Source organism: Coregonus clupeaformis, chromosome 35 (genome assembly GCF_020615455.1).
Source record: "Coregonus clupeaformis isolate EN_2021a chromosome 35, ASM2061545v1, whole genome shotgun sequence".
NCBI lineage: Eukaryota > Metazoa > Chordata > Actinopteri > Salmoniformes > Salmonidae > Coregonus > Coregonus clupeaformis.
In genome coordinates, this window is record NC_059226.1 from 28,378,363 (window position 1) to 28,397,720 (window position 19,358).

General features: G+C 44.8%; 1 pseudogene; it reads left to right on the top strand.

Annotated features, from left to right (window-relative positions):
- Positions 1-1,323: 1,323 nt before the first annotated feature.
- LOC123482683 overlaps positions 1,324-19,358 on the top strand; it is a 57,362-nt pseudogene continuing 39,327 nt past the window's right edge.

Genomic DNA, 19,358 nt, shown 5'->3' on the forward strand with positions numbered 1-19,358 from the left:
GAGAGAGAGCGGTGGGAGAGCTGTACAAAATCCACTTCCCCATTCAGCACAAGCAATCTCAGTTCAAAAGTTTTGAGCACAAAATGGTCAGCCATGGATATACACTTTCCATAATCCCTTGTTGGATATTAGGAATAGAAAAATGCAAGCACATATCCATATCATGTTATTCCCATAGGGTGTTTTTCCTAACCGTATTAAAGAGTTCCTTCTCCTATAAGAGTAGGTTCACTACATACAGATCCTATTAAATCACTAGAGGGGTTATATCAGATATCCTAAAAGTTCCATAATGGGGAGAAAATGGCAACCTTCTTGGTCAGGAAGAAATCCAAAACCAGTCTAATTGGAATGAATGGCAGTAGAGGCATAGGTGATGCATTTTCTGCTTTTACTTATGCAGGAAAATAAAAGTAAGGCATGTGATGTATCATAAATTGTGTAATGGAATTATAGTCAACCTAAAATATTGTCATATTATCAAAAATACAGTTTATATGGGGTTTATACCAACTTTCTGTATAAATAACCTCTAAAAAAATATAAACAGAACATAAATGTCTCAGATTTTGTTTTCTTGGAAAGCTGTGAGTGCTATTATATGATACAATATCAGTAGTTGTTGCATTTCCAACTTGTCTAAATCCTATCATTAACTGATTTGAGCCAGTGTATGGCTGTGGATTGACAGCAATGTTTGAATGGAATGTTGGCATATTGGCAGTTAATTTGAAAAATTAATGAAATCCTTCCTCTAAAACTGGCTGGTTCCAAGCTAACACACATACAGTGCAGATAAATCATTCACATTCATTGTTTTACAAAATATCTTATCACAGCACTGGCAAAACAAAGTTGACAAAGTCCTTGACCAACATGGCTGACCTGTGGCCCATCATCAGAAGGTTAATGTCCATTCAAGTATTCTAAATCCTAATGCTATGCTATGGTTCACTACCTCTCTGTATAGTTCTCTGTATAACAAAATATACAGGGGCCTTCTCACAATTCATTGTTGTGATACATATTGGAAAACTGTATGAAACATAGTATCAGTCAAAAGCCTCTAATCTAATATTATTCACCACCAATCATTTACAAGAGTAATATATTCAAGTGTTATTGTCAAAGCTTTTTCATTATAATTGTTTTATTCCCACTTTCATACCGTATGTGTTTCCTTTCCTTATGCAAATGTTCACCTCTATTCCTTTCACTCCCTCTCCCTTATAAACAGCCTCACTCTGTCTGTTGGTCCTAGTAAGTGACGTCTCTGGAGAGTAGAGAAGAGCAGCACCCTCCAGTTCAGCTTCAACATAAACCATGTTCCCTGCATCTCTGCTGCTGCTGCTGGCTGCTGCCTCCTGTGAGTCTCTGAATTTGGGGGGAACAACAAAATAATTAGTGATGGCTTTAGTTTTGTTAAAACTCTATGATGCTATTGGGCTAGCGTCGTCCAGGGTAGGGGAGGAAATGGCCGGCAGGGATGTAGCTCAGTTGATAGAGCATGGCGTTTGCAAAGCCAGGGTTGTGGGTTCGATTCCCATGGGGGACCAGTATGAAAAATAAATAAAAAACATTATTCACTAACTGTAAGTCACTCTGGATAAGAGCGTCTGCTAAATGACTAAAATGTAAATGTCTATTGCAATGGGTAATGTTTTAAATGCTTTGTCCACAGGTGTTCACTGTGAAGAGCTCACTCAGCCAGCCTCTATGACTGTCCAGCCAGGTAAACCACTGACAATCTCCTGTAAGGTTTCGTACTCTGTAGGTAGCCATTACACAGCTTGGATTCGACAACCTGCGGGGAAAACACTGGAGTTGATTGGAAGCATATATACTGGAGACACTTCCTAAAAAAACTCCCTGAAGAACAAGTTCAGCCTCACTTTAGACTCCTCCAGCAATACAGTGACTATAACAGGACAGAACCTGCAGACTGAAGACACAGCTGTGTATTATTGTGCCCGAGACTCACCGTGATACAAACCAGGGCCAGACATGTACAAAAACTCACTCATCCCTTAAACAGCTGGAGTTATATGTATCAATCAGGAGGGGGTGATATTAACCTTCTTAATAAACACAAGTCAAATCATTCCTTATTGGATTACTTTTAAATTAAAAAAGGATGTTTGCAAAACAATACATTGTGGCACCTTTCTGTTTTCTCAATGACATTCAATTAATCATTGAAAAAACACACAAGTTGAAGTTTGTTCCACCTGAGTGAGTCTGACCACAAGTCAGAGACCACTATGATGACACACCAAATGTGTTTGATGGATCCTTTTTGTCTTCTTCTAATACCTCTTAAGGGGAAAGTAATGCTTAAGTAACTGAAAGTAATCAGATTACGTTACTGAGTTTGGGTAATGCAAAAGTTACATTACTGATTACAATTTTGGGCAGGTGACTCGTAACTGTAACGGATTCCATTTAGAAAGTAACCTACCCAACCTTGTCTGTCATTGTAAAGCTCCAACCTGTTATTTCTCCATAATATACTATATATTGAAAAGTTCCAAACTGTGGACATGGAACCTCTCATTAAGACACGATACGAGCTTCAGTATGCCCACCTCTACAGTAAACCCCCTCTCCTCTCCCCCTCCATCTCTCTACCTCAATACAAACCCTCCCTTCTTTCCCTACTTAAACAGTGTCTGTCTGTCTGTCCTAGTTATAGAGTAGAGAAGAGCAGCTTCAACACAAACCATGCTCCCTGCATCTCTGATGCTGCTGGGGGGTCGGGGGACACTGTACTTAGTTACTGGCACTTGGACAGCTTGGATTCGACAGTATGGAGGGAAAACACTGGAGTGGATTGGAATTAAATATACTGGAGGCACGCACCACAAAGACTTCAGCCTCACAGTAGACTCATCCAACAATACAGTGATCTTAACAGGGCAGAGTCTGCAGACTGAAGACACAGCTGTGTATTACTGTGCTTGTCTCCAGAGTGATACAAACCAACACTAGACCTGTACTAAAACTCCCTCCTAACTTGTACAGTTGAAGTGAAATGTATCTACACAGGAGGGGGCGATCTGAGTCTGAATCTCAAACCTCCCATGATCTAATGACTACATGAAGTTTGTTCATGAGATAACATATGATAAGCATGGTATATAAAACAAGAAAACAAGAAACACAAACCTCCACTTCATTATCATATAACCTCAGAAACTGTCACAGCGGAAAACAGCTTATTGAAGGTGATTGTCAACTTACATTTACTGTAACTCCTGTCATCAAAGTTTACGAAATACACTTATCCACATTAAAGGTATATATCCTGAACAAAAATATAAACGCAACATACAACAATTTCAAAGATTTTACTGAGTTACAGTTCATATAAAGAAATCAGTCAATTTCAATGAATTCATTAGGCCCTAATGTATGGATTTCATATGACTGGGAATACAGACATGCATCTGTTGGTCACAGATATTACTTACAAAAAAGGTAGGGGCGTGAATCAGATAACCAGTCAGTATCTGGTGTGATCACCATTTGCCTCATGCAGCACGTCACATCTCCTTCTTGATTAGGCTGTTGATTGTGGCCTGTGGAATGTAGTCCCACTCCTCTTCAATGGCTGGGAAAATTTGCTGGATATTTGGGCGGAACTGGAATACGCTGTCGTACACGTAGATCCAGAGCATCTCAAACATGCTCAACGGCTGACATGTCTGGGGAGTATGCAGGCCATTGAAGAACTGGGACATTTTCAGCAAAGATTTGTTTCATTGCTCTATCTGTGTTTTCAGCTTCCAGGAATTATGTACAGATTGGACCGTGCATTATCATTCTGAAACATGAGGTGATGGAGGCGGATGAATGGTACGACAATGGGCCACAGGATCTCGTCACGGAATCTCTGTGCATTCAAATTGCCGTCGATAAAATGCAATTGTGTTCGTTGTCAGTAGATTACTACATCATTCCATATGTGTTATTTCATAGTTTTGATGTCTTCACTATTATTCTACAATGTAAAAAATAGTAAAAATAAAGAAAAACCCTTGAATCAGTAGGTGTGTCCAAACGTTTGACTTGTAGTGTATGTACACATTAAAATACAAAAACACAGACATGGGAAGCACAAATCAAACATCACAAATCACCCAGAAAAACAGTTACATTCCTCAACCAATAAGTCCCTAATTAATTATTTCAATTGTCCAAAAGTGCACCAGAACATCAAGACAAAATCTATTTTGAATTTAGCGTTCTAAGGCACTGCATCGCAGTGCTAGAGGCATCACTACAGACCTGTGTTCGATCCCAGGCTGTATCACAACCGGCCATGTTCGGGAATCCCATAGGGCAGTGCACAATTGGCCCAGCGTCATCCGAGTTAGGGGAGGCTTTGGCCGGGGGGGCTTTACTTGGCTCTTGGCGCTCTAGCAACTCCTTGTGGCGGGCTGGGTGACTGCAGGCTGTCGTCAGTTGAATGGTGTTTCCTCCGACACATTGGTGTGGCTGGCCTCATGGTTAAGCTGGCGGGTGTTAAAAAGCGTGGTTTGACGGGTCATGTTTCGGAGGATGCATTACTCCGTTTTTTGGGATTTTTTAAACAAATCAACCCATTCGTTTTAGGTTCTGTTCCGACAACATCTGTCATTTGTTTCAACAGGTGTTCATGGTAAGACACTGACTGAGTCTGAACCAGTGGTTAAAAAGCCTGGAGAATCCCACCAACTGACCTGTACAGCTTCTGGGTTCACGTTTGGTAGCTTTGAGATGAGCTGGATCAGACAAGCTCCTGGCAAATAACTGGAGTGGATTGCATATATTAGCACACAGAGTAATCCCATCTCTTACTCCCAGTCAGTCCAGGGTAGATTCACCATCTCCAGAGACAACTCCAGCAGTAAGCTGTACCTACAGATGAACAGTCTGAAGAGTGAGGACACAGCAGTGTATTACATTTTATATTTACATTTTAGTCATTTAGCAGACACTCTTATCCAGAGCGACTTACAGTTAGTGAATACATATATATTTTTTTTTTATACTGGCCCCCCATGGGAATTGAACCCACAACCCTGGCGTTGCAAACGCCATGCTCTATCAACTGAGCTACATCCCTGCCGGCCATTCCCTCCCCTACCCTGGACGACGCTGGGCCAATTGTGCGCCGCCCATGAGTCACCCGGTCGCGGCCGGCTGCGACAGAGCCTGGATTCGAACCAGGATCTCTAGTGGCACAGTTAGCACTGCGATGCAGTGCCTTAGACCACTGCGCCACTGCTAGAGATTTACAGTGGTAAAACTAATGGGAGTAGCTGTACAAAAACCACTTCCACATTCAACACAGACAACTTCATTTATTTCTGATGAATGTTTTAATAGCTAAATGTTCACAATCACCGATATACATGAGTCTTTAAAAGAATAACTTGATTCTACAGTATAGGATTACCAATAATAAGAAAACAAAGTTGATCCTTTTTACAGTTTCATCTCCAGTAAGTGTAGTGTTAAAAACTTACACATTATCACATAATTTCCCCCCGTTTTGCACTGATATTCCATGTCCTTTATACCTGATTGTCATTATGCAAATGTAATCTTAACCCTCTCTCTCCCTCTCTCTCTCTCTCTCTCCCTTATATAAACAGGCTCTATATGTGTGAGCCCTAATACATCCCTCTGAGTCCTGGAGAGTAGAGAAGAGCAGCTCCCACCAGTTCAGCTTCAACACAAACCATGTTCTCTGCATCTCTGCTGCTGGTTGTGACTAAATGGAATAGAGCTACTGTCGTGTATTGAGATTATGACTGTTTTGGAGGAACAAGGAATGCTGTTTATGTTAGTATCAAGAGGGAATGTTTTAGGTGTAATACCACATACCACAGACAGGAGGTGGGTTGTAGACAGGGGAGACTGGTGATTGGCCAGAAGAGGGGGCATCATTGTTTATAAATAGGGGGGAAAATGACGGAGAGGGGAGAGCAAGCAGCCATTCTGAGGCGTCGCTCTCCGGGTGTCATGTCACCTGTTACTCATGCTGAAGCTTGTGATCTGAATAAACCTTATGATCAACGTTCAGTATGAGCAGACTCTTTAATTGATGGTAACACCTACGATTGACGTATACTACAAATGGAGGCTCCGCTGAGATATTGATTGCATCGTTGTTGGTCCCTTTCCTGGATTCGCGAGGTGACTACTGTCCAAGCCGGCTTTAAAGGTGAGAGATTACTCACAAAGAAATTTGGCCATTGGTTATCCCGCTGATTCATGAGAGGGCTTTGACGGTGTACAGTTAAAAGTACTTGGGTCGTGGTCAATGTGGGGTGTTGCTGTTGATTGGGAGTCTGAACGAAAATATTCTAAATTTGGTTGATGTGTAAACGCTGTTTACAACAATGGATTGTACAAATGGATTGGAGAATAATGTTGGGATACGTATGCATTTTTAGGGCACCGTTAATCTGGAAAAGACCTCAAAACGGGGCGACTCGCAGGAGTGGGCCAGAAATCCGGGGCTTAGTTAGACTGAGTCAGGTTGATTCCTTAAGCGGGAATTATGAAGTGAATGGTTGTATGTATGTTATACTCCTCCTCTGGTCGACGGGAAATTGGTTGGGGGTAACCTCTTGATATGAGATTCATCTTTCAAGGCAGCATAAAGTTAGACGGGGAGAATTGGACGATTATTTATTTGGCAACGGTGCAGGATATTGATTTGTGTAGTATACCGCAGTTAGCTAGAGGCTACAGCTCATTCTTCATTGTTTCAGGCCACGTGGTACATCGTGGCTAATGCTAACGGCTAATGCTAACGGCTAAATGTGTGTTGTGTCACCATGTACTTCAGGCTAATGCTAACGGCTAAATGTGTTGCTAATGCTAATTGTGTTGTGTGCTACATGCTAACGTATCCTTAGAGATTCCGTTGCGACGGGTGAAAGTCTCTTAAACTTGTTACTGTCTGTAAGTCAGGTTGTATGTTTTGTGAGCGCTGGTAAATGTTATTTCACTAGGAGGGGAATGGAAGGTACAGCTGGACTGTTATCCGTTTAGTGGAGGGGAAAATGTGTTTTTGATTGGATGTGCGCATGCGCTTGAGTTTACAGGGCTAAGACTACCACGTTGGGCGCGCTGAGCCTCCAAAACAAAATGGTGGCTTAAGGTCAGAGGTCTTTGGGGTTTCTTGCAGGGGTTTAATAGCTACTGAGAAGGAAAGGTGGACACCATCTTTTAAAATCGTTAGAGTGACTTTTATTTGAACGGGAAACTATTTGGCGAGATGTAGTAAAGTTATAAATCAAATATATGTTGACGGAGTATAATTAATTAAATTAAAAGACGATTAAAATTAAATGAAATGTTTTGGAGCGATTTATGTAATAAATGATATTTGCGCATGCGTGGGATTCTGCAAAACAACACATTGGTTAAACTGCAGGGGGAGACAGAGGAACACAGACGACGGAACAAATAGGCACAAGGAGAGTTTAACACGAATCTTATAAGTTTACACGGCGGTGGGTTAAGATGAAACTTGTTTGGGTACCTATTGAATTTATAAATTAAATGTATGGTAACGGATTATAATAGAGTGAATTAAATAATTAAATAACGAATAAAAATAAATGTTTTTGAGCGTTCTATTTAGTTCTGAGTTTAGTCTTAGAGTGAATAATGTAGAACGAATGAATATTGAATGGTTGGAAATACTCAGTGATGGCATTAACTATTAAAAGCTGTTTCTGTGTCTTTGTCCCTTGTCATGAGAGACAGGAGAGAGGGGGAGCGAGGAGATACAGGAAGTGATCACGTGACGCGGTGGAGGGATCAAGTCATCAAACAGGTTACTGTTACAAGATATGTGAGCTTATGACGATTTTGCATAGGCTTGGCAAATACTATTTCATTAAAAATTGCATTTTGGATGCTCTGTGTATCATTTATTGAAGGGTTAGAGGCTTTGTTTTTGGGATTGCTTTGGAGTTGACTAATTTACTTGCATTTGATGGGTTGTGGTAATATAGTCAACACTAATGGATAAATTGGGGACATAGGATATAGGAATAAAAATTGGTTTTAATTATTCATGATTTTTAATTGACTTATTGGGATTTATTTGGAGTTGTTAGGTTATATTAAGAATTACAGGGGGGAAGGCTACATAAGCTATATAGTCTAAAATAGGATAGTTCACAATAAAGGAATAGAAAGGCTTGTTACAATGGGGTAAAAAAAAAAAAAATATCAGGACTAGGAAAGTCAGTACATCGGTTGATATAGTGCATAGTGGTAATCCTTTAACTAAAGTGTTGCTAGGGTATCCGGCAAGTGAAACAAAAGTTGCTCTTCATTCTCAAACACAAATTGATAAAATATGTCAGCGATAAGATAGGTTTAAAAAGTAGAGCTTAGGGAGGTTTATTCTCAGCTTACAATGATCATCCAGGAGTGATTATTGCATCAGAAATATAGATTAATAATAGATAGGGTACCCGCAGTAACAACGATGAAGATGAATCCAGAAGATGGAAGAAAATGAGATGTCTGGAATGTGAAGGAGAAGAGGATGATGAAGATGAGAGTGATTGATGAGAGGTCATGGGTGGAGGTGACTCTGTGATCAGAGGGAAGTGGCAAGAGAGGAAAGAAGAAATGGATACTAGAGATTTGATCTCTGATGGAAGTTGAAGATGAAGAAAGCGATGAAGATTTGGAGATTAAAGGTGCTTTATTTTCAAGAGGAGTTTGTCTTACAAGGACTGGCACAGAAGAAAAGTAAGAAGATGATGGAAGATGATATTTCAAGGACAGAACTTAGAACTAAGGTTGAAGAATACTGATATGTCAACGACGAGAAGGAACAGGACCAAGAAAACCTGCTGAGAAAATAATCCCAAGAGTTGGAGAAGGAGAAAATAAGTTTGGTTATGAAGAATCAGAGTGAACCAAATCAACAATCACTGTTACAGCTTCAACTGAACAATATCAAAGGCACTTGTACCAGCCAAGGGGGGTACCAGGTTATCCATATCCACTGTCAGTTTCTGGGCAGACACAGAATTGGAGAGGAAACAACAGAGGAAGATAAAGGAGCAAGTGAAGATCACCTGTTCTTCAGGTGAACACTAAATATTCTAGAGTGCCTAGAATATCCGGAAGGGGGGTATCAGCTGAGAGCATCGATTAGAGAAGAAGGGAAAATAGCCAACAATTGAAGTAAAAACAACCGACCATTAGAAGTGATAGTGAATAGGGGAAAAACTTATCTGGGTTCAGCCTAAAGAGGTTAAACATATCACTCTGTAAAATAAACTAATTAGGTTAGGATAGGGATTGGAAGTAGTAAACAGTTTAAATACTCTTAGGGAATCAATTGAGCTCTGCTATAGAAGTCAAATAGGAATTAAAAGAGACAATATACCAATGACATTGTGGGAAGAGATGCATGGTGTAAATTGAAGTGTTCAATCAGAGGCACACTAGATGACTGACTGTCTGGTAGAATATTTTAAGAAGTAGGGTTTTTGGGAATCATTTGCTTAAAAGATAATATCATAGGAAGGATGATAATGTATTAGATTGCCTGTTAGACAATCTGTCTGGGAAAATAAACTTAATAGAGTGACTGTTATTCTGGGTTACATCCTTACACCAAGAGATTTGAGGTTAGGCTAAAGGTGTTTAGTCATTTGCCAAGTCTGTGTAAAGGAGTCAGGAGCAGGTGGGGAATTCCCAATCACGTATTCTAAAAATTGGTGGGGAAGGAATTTTGTCAATAAATCAGTGGAAAAAGGTTTGTTTAAAGGTTAGGAGAAGATTAGATTAAAATAAGTTAGGAGAACTAGGGGTGAAGGAACTCTGAGACAGTGAGCTAAGTTCAAAGTTAGTAGTAAGAGAGAGAGAACAGTAATGAATGACACTTTAGAATAGGAAGATCAAGGTAATTGTGGGTACTTTTTGTTATAATCAAAAGGTTTAAAGTTTAGAGGTAGAACTGAAAGGGGGAAAAAGTGACACTAGTGGTGATAGATGGAAGTACAAGTAAAGAGTTCAGAGCTTTGGGAAAACTAGGCTGATTATAAGGGTTCAGCACCAATTATAGGGGGAAAATACTGTTATTAGAGTTAGGATAATAGTAATAATAATATGCCATTTAGGATGATGACGTTTCTTTCACAGAGAGAGAGAGAGAGAGAGATGATCAGGGAGAATATGTGTACTTATCTAGTGAAAGCATTAAAATTTGTTTTGGTTAAGAATTATTGGTTAAAGGGCTATGTAATTTGTAAGGTGACGCTTATAATGGAAGATTTGAAGTCTGTAGAAGTTTCCACAGTCACAGAGGGAGTTAAGGATAAGTTTATTGCAGTAGTCACTCCAACAGTGAATAATACACATAGGATATTGGTAGCTTTCCCACTAGAGGGAATTAAAGGTTTTAATTCATCAACTAAATCAACGACGTTAATGGTAACTTTGGAAAGAAATTAATGACTCAGGAGTTTATGTTACGGATGGAGAGGGCTGTCAATGATAGTACGAATAGGATTAAAATAGGAGAGCAGATATTAATAGAAACAATATAGATTAATCGGAAAGGGAGAAGAGAGATTCATCATGGAAGCTGCAGGATGGGGTCTTTTGATTTTGATGACAGAGGGGGGGGGGCATCTGATCAGTGCTGCTCGTTCCTCTGTTGTGAAAATTAGAGATAGATTAACTGTAACGATCCCGGCTGTCTGAGTCGGGTCCTGTCTGGTGACTAGTTTTTCCTGTTCGTAATCTCCAGTTTCCCGAGGGTTCGGGAACGCTCCGGGGAGCGCTCTGGTTTTCCGCACCTGCATCCCATCAGCAATCTGCACACCTGGTCCTGATCATCACCCTTCTTAGGCTCTGGCCGAACATCCAGTTCCTGCCGGATCGTTAGCTATGAACAGTATGTTTGTCAGCGTGTCAGCCTCTGAGCCCTTAGTTAGTTTTGTTGTTTTGCACCTTGTTACTTGCTGTGTACTGACCTCCGTTTTTGTTCTGTCTGCAGTCTCTCACCCGGAACCTTCACCCAACCTCTGCCTGATGGTCGGCGGCTGCCGAGCCAGTACCGGACCAACCACTGCACCCTCAACAACCCATCCACGCCACCCGCTCTGTTCCCTGGATTATTCAGCCTCACTCGGAATCTACTAAATAAACACTCACCTTTCTCTCTACGTACCTTGTCCTTGTCTGCTTCTGGGTTCTGGCATAGTAAACCGTGACAGAACGATCCGGCCAGTAATGAACCCAGCGGACCTGGACTCCGTTCGCCATGCTATTACCCAGCAGGAGAAGATGTTGGGCCATCATAGCACGGTACTACAGGAGATCGCGTGGTCAGTTCGAACCTTTCTACCGGGGCTGGCGGAGGTCCAGAACCAACGTAAGTGTCCGGTGGAGGATCCACTACCGGTCTCACCCATCTCGCCTGCCGCTTCTGAAGCTGTGTCCATCCGTGAGCCCAAGGTTCCGACGCCGGATAAATATGAGGGGGAGCTGGGAAGATGCCGTTCCTTCCTTATGCAGTGTGGATTAGTGTTCGATCTACAGCCCTACTCTTATGCTCACAGACAAGGCTAGGATAGCCTTTGTGATTGAGTTGCTGCGTGGTCGAGCGCTGAGTGGGCTTCAGCCGTTTGGGAACGACAGGATCCCTGCATGGCTTCATACCAGGGGTTCACGGCCGAGATGAGGAAGCTCTTCGACCATTCCGTCCGAGGGAGGGACGCAGCTAGGCGCCTGTTTTCGCTTCGCCAAGGAACTCGCAGCGTGGCCGACTTCGTGATCGAGTTCAAGACGTTGGCTGTGGAGAGTGGGTGGAACGAGGAGTCGCTGCAGCGGCCTTTACCAGGGTCTGTCGGAGCAGCTCAAGGATGAGTTGATCTCCTATCCGGAGCCTAGTGACCTGGACAGCTTGGTAGCCTTGTCTATTCGGGTGGATAATCGAGTCCGAGGAGCGAAGGAGGGAGAAGCAATGGGGTCCGTCCAATCGATCAGCTTCTCAGTTCCCAGTCGGGTCGGGTGGTGGACCAGAACACGCTCGATCATTCTCCACCACAATGGATTAGTGGAGAGGTCCTCTCTCCCGATTCTGAACCCATGCAAGTGGGGCGCGCACGGGTTAACCAAGGAGGAGCGTCAACATAGACGTAAGACCAACTGCTGCCTCTACTGTGGTAGCTCGGGACATTACATCTCCACTTGTTCCCGGCGGTCGTCAAACTGCCCGGCTCGCTAAAGTTGGGAGGACTTTTAGCGAGCCAGTTTCAACCTCTCAGTACCTCTGTCAGACCCCGTTTCCCGGCTACCCTTGTGAACAGGAATCAGAGCTTAGCGCTTAACGCTTTTATCGATTCAGGTGCCGATGGAAGCTTTCTTGATGCCGAGTTGGTGGAACAGCTGGGGCTTTCCAAGGAGCAATTGCCGGAAGCCATTGAAGCGACCACTCTGAACGGCAGTAGTCTGGCACGTATCACGATGAGGACTGAACCGGTTAAGATGCGGTTGTCGGGGAATCATTCTGAGATGATTTCATTCTTCATTCTGCCGTCTTCCCATGTTCCTCTGGTCCTTGGATACCCCTGGCTGAAGGGAACACAATCCCACGTTCGATTGGGTGACGGGCAAGGTAACGAGTTGGAGCCTTGATTGTCATGCTAACTGTCTCAAGACTGCCTGCCCCATTCGGTTCCCAGTCAGGTGATTGAGGCTAAACCCCAGATTTGTCCCTGGTTCCCGAGACATATCACGATTTGGGGGAAGTTTTCAGTAAGCGAGAAGGCTCTGTCACTCCCTCCCCACCGACCATATGATTGTGCCATCAACCTGGTCCCTGGAGCTGTCTACCCCAAGGGAAGGTTATACAGTATCTCCCGACCTGAACGTGAGGCGTTGGAGACCTACATCAAGGAGTCCCTAGCTGCTGGTCTCGTTCGTCCCTCGTCATCACCCCTGGGGGCAGGATTCTTCTTTGTGGGTAAGAAGGATGGCTCTCTTCGACCGTGTATTGATTATCGGGGGTTGAATGACATCACGGTCAAGAACAAGTATCCCCTGCCCTTGATGAGTTCTGCCTTCGACTCCTTACAGGGTGCTACGGTGTTCACCAAGCTAGACCTACGCAATGCGTATCACCTGGTCCGGATCAGAGAGGGGGACGAGTGGTTGACGGGTTTCAATACACCGATGGGTCACTCGAGTATCAGGTGATGCCATTTGGACTGACCAATGCTCCAGCGGTATTCCAGAGTATGGTGAACGACGTCCTGAGAGATATGATCGGTCTCTTTGTGTTTGTTTACCTGGATGACATTCTGATCTTCTCGAAGGAACCTTCCGACCACGTCCAGCATGTCCGGCAGGTTCTGCAGCGATTGTTGGAGAATCGCCTGTTCGTGAAGGCCGAGAAGTGCGAGTTTCACGCCCACACGACATCCTTTCTCGGGTACATCATCTCCAGGGGAGAGATTAGGATGGACCAGGAGAAGGTTAGAGCGGTTCTGGAGTGGGCCCAGCCCGGTACGAGATTGCAGCTCCAGAGATTTTTGGGGTTTGCGAATTTCTACCGCAGATTCATCCGGGATTACAGCCGTGTGGCCGCTCCGTTAACTGCCTTGACTTCCAGTATCAGGACCTTCAAGTGGAATCCGGAGGCGGATCGAGCGTTTCTGGATTTGAAGAGGCGATTCACCAACGCACCGATTCTCTCTCAACCGGACACGGCCCGTCAGTTCGTCGTTGAAGTGGGACGCGTCTGATGTGGGAGTTGGCGCCATCCTGTCGCAGCGATGCTCCACGGACAGTAAACTCCATCCCTGCGCCTACTACTCTCGTCGCCTTTCGCCTGCGGAGAGGAATTACGATGTGGGTAACCGGGAGCTTCTCGCGGTGAAACTTGCCTTGGAGGAGTGGCGCCACTGGTTGGAGGGGCGGAGCAACCGTTTATTGTCTGGACTGACCACAAGAATCTTGCTTACGTGCAATCGGCTAAACGTCTCAACTCCCGTCAGGCCAGGTGGGCGTTGTTTTTGGACGATTCAAGTTTGCCCTGACGTTCCGACCTGGATCTAAGAACGGCAAGGCGGACGCCTTGTCCCGGATGTTCTCCAAGACGGAGGAGAGTGGGTCCAAGACCGAGACAATTCTCCCCGGAACTGCGTCGTGGGAGCAGTTATGTGGAAGATTGAGGAGGAGGTGCTGGCGGCCCTTCGGACTCAGCCCGGTCCCGGTAACGGTCCACCCGGTCGGTTGTTTGTGCCTGAGTCGGTTCGTCCGGCTGTCCTCAAATGGTCCCACGCCAGCAAGATGGCTTGTCACCCTGGCGTGGCTCGGACAATGGCGTTTCTTCGCAGACGTTTTTGGTGGCCCGCCATGGCCGAGGATACTCGGGGGTTTGTTGCTGCCTGTCCAGTGTGTGCGCAGAATAAGAGTACCAATCGGCCCAGCTCTGGACTACTTCACCCCCTTCCCATTCCCCGGCGACCATGGTCGCATCTGGCCCTGGACTTCGTCACTGGGTTGCCCGCTTCTGAGGGGAACACGGTCGTTCTGACTATCGTGGGACAGATTCAGCAAGTTCGCCCACTTTGTGCCAATTGCCAAGCTTCCTCTGCCTCGGAGACGTCCGAGATCCTGGTTAGGGAGGTTTTCAGGGTCCACGGTTTGCCCAGTGATATCGTTTCCGACCGTGGCCCTCAGTTTACCTCTGCTGTCTGGAAGTCCTTCTGTTTGGCCATTGGAGCTACAGTCAGTCTCACATCTGGTTTTCACCCCCAATCCAATGGTCAGGCGGAGAGAGCCAACCAGAAGATGGAATCCACGCTACGCTGTCTGGTCTCTTCCAACCCCACCTCCTGGGTCTCTCAGTTGCCTTGGGTTGAGTATGCCCACAATACTCTTCCCTACATCTGCCACTGGGATGTCTCCCTTCCAGTGCCTGTATGGCTACCAACCTCCCCTGTTTCCTTCTCAGGAGAAGGAGCTCTCAGTGCCTTCTGTTCAGGCCCATATTCGTCGTTGCCACCGGACCTGGCATCGGGCCAGAAAGGCACTCCTTAGAGTTTCGGACCGGTATCAGCTCCAGGCGAATCGTCGCCGGATCCCCGCTCCCACCTATACCATCGGAGATAGGGTTTGGTTGGCCACACGGGATCTTCCGTTACGGACTGAGTCTAGGAAGTTGTTACCGAAGTTCATTGGTCCGTTTGTGGTGGAGAAGGTGATCAATCCAGTGGCAGTTCGACTCAAACTACCGAGGACGCTCAGAGTCCATCCCACCTTTCATGTCTCCTGCCTCAAGCCTGTCTTCCTCAGTCCTCTGTTGCCTCCTCCGCCTCCTCCTCCTCCTCCTCGGATGATCGGAGGTGGTCCTGCCTACACGGTGCGTCGCATCATGGATTCCAGACGGCGGGGCCGGGGTTTCCAGTATCTCGTGGACTGGGAGGGTAGTGGCCCTGAGGAGAGGAGTTGGATTCCGCGGCGACAGGTCCTTGATGCGGACCTCATCAGTGACTTCTACCGCCTCCATCCTGGCGCTCCGGGAGTCCGCCCCCGGTGGCGTTGGTCGAGGGGGGTACTGTAACGATCCCGGCTGTCTGAGTGGGTCCTGTCTGGTGACTAGTTTTTCCTGTTCGTAATCTCCAGTTTCCCGAGGGTTCGGGAACGCTCCGGGAGCGCTCTGGTTTTCCGCACCTGCATCCCATCAGCAATCTGCACACCTGGTCCTGATCATCACCCTTCTTAGGCTCTGGCCGAACATCCAGTTCCTGCCGGATCGTTAGCTATGAACAGTATGTTTGTCAGCGTGTCAGCCTCTGAGCCCTTAGTTAGTTTTGTTGTTTTGCACCTTGTTACTTGCTGTGTACTGACCTCCGTTTTTGTTCTGTCTGCAGTCTCTCACCCGGAACCTTCACCCAACCTCTGCCTGATGGTCGGCGGCTGCCGAGCCAGTACCGGACCAACCACTGCACCCTCAACAACCCATCCACGCCACCCGCTCTGTTCCCTGGATTATTCAGCCTCACTCGGAATCTACTAAATAAACACTCACCTTTCTCTCTACGTACCTTGTCCTTGTCTGCTTCTGGGTTCTGGCATAGTAAACCGTGACATTAACTCATTCTGTAAGAATCAGTGAGGAATCTTGAGGGTTGATGTCTGTTGGGGATGCCAGCCCAAGACGTGTTAGACGGTCGCGCGGCCTCTATCGGGTGTGGGTAAGTGTTATGCTTTGTCATAACTGTGGTATCGGCAACAGTCATTGACAGATAAAATAATGTAGGTGTCAGAACAGTAGGGTTTAAGTGTTCTTGGGTAAATGAATTACCCTATGGGAATTGTTAGATGGAAAGTAAAGTCAGGTAACAGTGGAAACCTGAAGTATTCAGGTGAAACATTGAGGGCTAAAAGTTATTTTTGTTCTAATAAAACATATGAGGTAAAGGGTATGTTTATGGGAATATCATATTGGGATGTTATATGATAACTTTGGATAAGCATGAACATAAGGTTAGAGATGACAAATATAATGTAATTTTTATGTACCAGGTAGTAGAAAAGCTGGACTTTGATGGTTAAAAGATTAGCTTTTGACTGACAGTGTGACTATGGGAATTTTAGAGATATTTGGTGGGTTTGTGATGATAGAGTACATTCTGACCCTATGGAGATTTGAGAGGATTTGGTTGCAAGATTAGTTAGGCCAGTAGGGGCAGTGATGGGTCAGATTTTAGTTTCAGCTTTGATAACACTGTGTGATGTTTGTAACTGACCTTTGAGAAAGCTAAGATAGGTTGGAGAGTGACTGGAGACAACACTCAGATGCCGGTGTTGACTGTTCCTGATCTGGATAAAGATGGACAAGTGGAACTGATGGATAAATATCATTTTTGATTATTTGATGATTTTTCAAATTGTTTTTTTTCAATATTAGTATGATTTTTAGTATGATTTATGAATCAAAGGGGGGAATGGATAATGTGATTCATGCATCATTTATGTATCATTTTTTAAAATTCTTAGGTGAAATTGAGGTTTAATTTGAAAGTGGTTGTTTTGCAAAGGATACTGTTTGGTCGTTTCTTTTCTTTTCATTCCAGAAGCATTTGGGGGAACATGTGACTCAAACAAGGACAATATGACTCAAAGACAATATGAAGGGACAATATGACTGGAGGAGATGAAACAAGGAGGGTGTGGAAAGGTTTCGATTCCATCATCAACGATGCAGTGGAAGTCGAGACTACGGAGGAGACTACGGAGGAGATGAAGTGTAGTGGACTACATTCCAGTGTCTGCAATGAAATATAGACATATTTGATGTGTAATACATAATTGTGTCATATTCTTAGGTATTGATTTTAGTAGAATGATGTTTGATGTTATTGAATGCAGATGAGGATCTTAGATGCTTTTGTTTATTTCGATGGGGTTAGGGAAAGGACGTTTAGGCAGGGAGAGATTCCTTTTCAAGTCCTATGGGTTGACCAGCTTGAGAGTGGATGTTTCTGGATAGGATTTTGTTTGCAGGGGCTGACATGTGTATTTAATGGCATCATAGTTTCAAATGTATTTACATGGTCTATGAGTTTATCTGGAGTACCGCGGTGGTTGCCTGGGGCAGAGGGACCGTGAGAGAATTTTACTGTCTTGATTGATGGATGGATGGATTTGGAACAAAGGTTGCCGGACAGGTTTTTCGCTCTCACACTCCATAAAGATTTGTTCATAATTCATAGTAATGTGTTAACATTTCATCAACAGTTATTCATATTTCATATGAAAGGTATTTACACTCTAGAGGAGAATGGTTTGGTTTAAGGTTAAGATACTCAATAAGATAAGTTGTTACTAGTCATAATCCTATTCTGTTTGGTTTCGAGACGTTTAGTTCGTCTCGAAAGGGGAATATGTCGTGTATTGAGATTATGACTGTTTTGGAGGAACAAGGAATGTTGTTTATGTTAGTATCAAGAGGGAATGTTTTAGGTGTAATACCACATACCACAGACAGGAGGTGGGTTGTAGACAGGGGAGACTGGTGATTGGCCAGAAGAGGGGGCATCATTGTTTATAAATAGGGGGGGAAATGACGGAGAGGGGAGAGCAAGCAGCCATTCTGAGGCGTCGCTCTCCGGGTGTCATGTCACCTGTTACTCATGCTGAAGCTTGTGATCTGAATAAACCTTATGATCAACGTTCAGTATGAGCAGACTCTTTAATTGATGGTAACACCTACGATTGACGTATACTACACTACAAATGGAAGGGACTTTTCGTAGCAGGTTAGGAGAGCATTTTAGCTAACTCTAACCCTTTTCCTAACCTTAACCTAATTATCCTAACTTGCTACGTTAATTATCCTAGCCTGCTGCGTAAGTTCTCCTAACCTGCTATGAAAAAGTCAGTAGCTGTGTACCACCCATGTCACGGTTTCGGCCGAGGCTGCCTCTCTTCCTTGCTCGGGCAGGCTTCGGCGGTCGTCGTCTCCGGAGTACTAGCTGCCACCGTTGTATGTTTCGATGTTCGTTTGGTTTTGTTTTGATGTTGTACACCTGTTTTTGTTTAGCGCTCATTAGTGTCCTATAAGTTCTCGCTGTGTTTGTCAGGTGTTGTGTGTGATTGTACTTGCTGTCGTGTTTGTGCGCTACTGTTGGTTGTCTGTGCTTCGTTGTTTTCCTCCTCTGTTAGGGTGTGTTCTCGCACAAGTTAGTGCGCATTTTGTTTTACGCCTGTATGCGTATTTTCTCGCCTCCGGGCTTTTTGGCTCGTGTTATGAGTGAGTGTTCACTAAAGTCTTTTGGACTAAGTTTCTGCGTCCTGCGCCTGATTCCTGCACCACACCCACCTACAGCACCCACTGACAGAATCACACACCCTAAGGATGGAATCAGCAGGAGCCGCAGAAGCACCTGAGTCTCTGGAGGATAGGGTCCGTGAGCAGAATGATCAGATCCTTCGTATCGGGACCGCCCTTCAGGACGTGATTAACAACCTTCAACGCTGGGAGACCAGAGGGACACCCACAACTCCACCTCCCGTGCCATCACCATCGGCCAGTCAGCCCATTCAAGCTCCGGAACCCAGGGGAATTCGGCTCTCGCTCCCAAGGGCCTATGATGGGACCACTGCCGGGTGTCAGGGCTTCCTTCTACAGGTGGAACTATACCTGGCCACCGTACACCCGGCGCCCTCGGGACACGAGAGCGTGTCCGCCCTCATCTCCTGTCTTACCGGCAAGGCGTTGGAATGGGCCAACGCCGAGTGGAGGAGAATAGACGCCTCCACCATCACCTACTCTGAGTTCTCCCGCCGCTTCAGGGCTGTGTTTGACC